This window comes from Phytophthora infestans, genomic scaffold (genome assembly GCF_000142945.1).
Source record: "Phytophthora infestans T30-4 supercont1.31 genomic scaffold, whole genome shotgun sequence".
Classification (NCBI taxonomy): Eukaryota; Oomycota; class Peronosporomycetes; order Peronosporales; family Peronosporaceae; genus Phytophthora; species Phytophthora infestans.
The window spans coordinates 950,217-954,014 of NW_003303728.1; positions in this window are offsets into that span (position 1 = coordinate 950,217).

A 3,798-nucleotide genomic window follows, 5' to 3' on the forward strand; every position below is an offset into this window, starting at 1 on the left:
CTACCGCCGTCGGAGTTGGGTATTTTCGTATTTTCACAGCTGACGGCTGGTGTGACAACCAGTCGTCGTACAGTCGTTGTTCTTTCTGCAGCAAATCTTTATCCATCGCCGACTCAAAGGCCAATATCTGCCAGTCACGGTACTTCGCCGAGCTCACGCGGACATATCCCTCATTGGCCAGTACTCCATGTGGCTGCCATTTTATCACATAAAAGTGAGGTGGGCACCAGACTGACGTCTGTCGTACGTTCGTAATCAGGACATGGGTTGGTCTTCCTCGGCGATTAAAAACAACCGTCGGAATCCAACCCTTCGTCCGTCGCACCCACAAGTCATGCGTCGACTCACTGGGTTGTCGCCTGGGCAATTTGAACTCAGCGGTCATTCGACTTTCGATCGTCAACCCGTCTGGTGGCCCGCATGGGACATTTGGTCCGAACTCGGTCTTGGTCGGTGCATTACTTGATCGGATGAGTGGGATCACCATCTCATCGGGCAGCTTTACCGCCGAGTTGTACAGATCCAGACGGATTCCAGCTGGGATCATGAAGTCGGTGCCGAGAATCAAATCGACTCCGGCATGATGAGGCATTATCCATACTTCAAACTCGTATGCCACTTCCCAGCCGAGTGTCACCTTCACCACTGCTCTTGACGTTGTCACCATCCTGTCTTTACTTATTCCTTGTATGTCAATTCGCTTATCTCTGCTGGCCACTCTCTTGAGACGTAGTTTCCTCGCGAAGTACTTACTTATCGCCGAGACATTTGCTCCGGTATCCAATAATATCTTGGTCCTTCGGTCGTTCACTGCACCCAATACGAGGGCTCTCATTCTAACTCGACGATCAAACGTCTGTGCTGACCACCATCCCAGCCGTTCTCCCGGAAGCAGCTTCATTATCCAGGTACGATGCACAGCTTGGTCTGACTGCCGAGTTACACTTGCAATCGTTCGGTTGTTATCATCAAACTCACCGAGCTCACGTTCAATTCCGTCGATTTCACACATCCAATTGCCATCCCCGCTTCTTCCCTCGGGCCGTCCTGCTTCGCCTACGAAGGCAAACAAGAAGTTCGCCTCAACTGCAGGTTCAGCTGACTGTGGCAGCCCGGCATATTCCAACCCAGTCAGTGTTGGCGGGCCGCCGAGTTTAAATCACTCGGCGCGTAAAGGTTTTGCAGGTCTTCTGGCACTTACGACTTGTCGACAGAGTTCTTCACGAACGCAGCCAGCTTCTCATATTGACGAAACAGCTCGCACTGGCCGCCTTCATTGACTTGTCTGCAGAATTTGCAGCGTCGTCGACAGTAGTGAGCCGAGTGCCCCATTCTTCCACAAGCTGCACAAGATCCTCGTTGGGTGTTGTCGCGTGATCCATCTCCACGGTTCGACTGTTCTAGTTGGTTGTACGGTCGCGGAGGTCGGTTCGCTGAGTTTCCCCAGCTTCGGTTCGAGCCATTCTGGTCTCTCGCCGAGTTCTCTCGGCGGTCCGGTGTATTTCCTTTATCATTGGAAACGCCGGCGTCAATGTAGTCGTCGTCTTCCGCTGAGTCGTGTCCTCCGGACTGGTCCTCATCATCCCATTCGTCTTCGGAGTTGTACGGACTCGGCGGGTTCTGATCGATGAGTTCCTCTCCGTCGGAGGCAGCGTCAACGACAGTGACTCGGCGGTCGCGGTTTTCTTCCTTGCGACTTCGCTTCTCATCTCGGCGGCTCTGATCCTTCCGCTTGTCATCTCGGCCTCGTGCGATCACGAGTCGGTCGCGTTGCTTCTTGCACTTCTCGCCGAGGATCCGACGATTGATTATCTGTTCCACCTTACTGATGTCTTCCAACTGCAAGGGGTACATCAAATCCATCACATCGTCATCACCACAATGCAGCAAGAAGTGTTCGACATGGTCAGCTGCGTCGGCGCCACCCTTTTCGTACTGGATCTTGGCCGTCCGAGCATACCCGTTGAGTCGGATCAGGAAGTCGCAGATCGGTTCGTTGACTTTACGTCTCGCCGAGTAGTAACGAGTGCGGGCGGATTGGTCGAACTGTGAGCAATAATAATCCAGGAACGCCTCGCTGAGTAGTTTCCAACGTCGCTGAGTCTTCTTCGGTAGCTGCCTGTCCCAACTCTTCGCCAGGCGTCCCAAGCATAGCGAGAAAGGCTCGCACCATGCACTTGGGGCATCCTGGTGCTCTTCATCTCGTAAATGAAGCGCTTGAGCCACTGGAGCGACGCGTCAGAGCGGTAGCGCTTTCCTTCGAACTTGGCGATTTTGTCGAGCGAGGCGTGGGTTTGGACTTCGAGGTACTGCGTCGAGTCCTCTTCAGTCGCGTCAAAGCTCAAGTTTCGGATGTAGTCCTTCACGGTTTCTTCACGGTTACCTCTCACGTCGAAGGCGTCGTCGTCTTCTTCATCCTCCTCGTAAGCCTCAGCCTCATCTGCAGCGTCATACAATTCACGGTAACGACCTACATTTCGCTGCCCACGACTCGGCGCTCGCTGAGTCGGGTTTAGCTTTAGTGGAGTCAACATGTGAGGGTCTTCGAAGTACGGAGCTCCTTGCGTAGCGCGGAACACTTCACGTCTCTTCGTCTCCGGGGTCTTCGGCAAAGGAATCTTGCTCGGGTCCTCGCCGAGTGGTTTGAACTCGGCTGTACACCTTCTTCGTTCCACCAGGGGTCTTCTCCAATCCAAACGCCACTCTCAGCTTTTTCTTCCATTGCCAGAGTTCGGCTCCGCCACGGGTCAGACTCCAGTCGGACAGGATGAGGCTGTTTGGTCGGCTGTTGCACCGATAGCCCATCGCCTTCAACAGCAACACAGTTTCTTCCACCAACTGGTTGATGTTGGCTGCACGCACCGGCTGAGTTAACTCGGGACCCAACATCGGCCACTTCGCCTGCGCCATCGCTACAGGCGCGAACATCATCATCCATTCCGATCTCGTTCTCATCTCCTCGCCGAGTCGAGCCAACACTTTATTGGCGCTCGGCGTATCGGCGTTCCTCGTCGCTTTCGGAATAAGGGGCGGACGGTCCCCTTGAGCAACGCCATGTTCTTCTTCATCTTCTTCATCGTCCGCACCTTCGTCGATCTCGGCGGATAAGTTGCGCTCGACAGGACGTGGGGCTCCCATGCGTCCCACCTGCAGCGTCAACTCTTCCACCTCGCCAAGTAGCTCGGCGGTAGTCTTCGTTTCTCCGAGCTCAGCGGTCTCGGCCTTCTCTTCATACTCTCCTTCACTTGCATCTCCGTTCTCGCTCTCCTGGTCTTGGCCATCCTCGTCGAACTGGACGGTTCGTCCCACCTCCATCGTCATGGCGATGAGTCGTTGATCCGCCGGGTCCGACCCCGCGAGAGGCGATCCTCCAGCCGTCGCTGGGCTTCCGTCGCTCGGAGTTGCTGATTCCTTGACCATCTTCACTCTTCTCTTTCTCTTCTCTTCCTCTTAACTTGGTTAGCTGGCACCTATAAAAACAAGCACACACTCCTGTTCCCGGGTCGCGGCACCAGTTGTGGTGTAGTAGAACACACAAATATCGTCAGATGTGGATTCCTTACACAAACCACAACGAATCGCCGAGTTAGGTCGGCGGTTTGTATGGCCTGCGCAGAGGGTGGTCCCCTCGCGGTCCGGCCCTTCCGGGACAGACGAGTGGCTCGCTTCCACCCGGTTCCGACTAACCAAGTCAGATCACTTCCGAGGCTCCGCCGAGTTTGGTTCGGCTGAGCTCGTTCACAACCCTGTGCCCTCCACCAAAGGATGGACGACGGCGCGCGAGCGCTTTTACAGGTC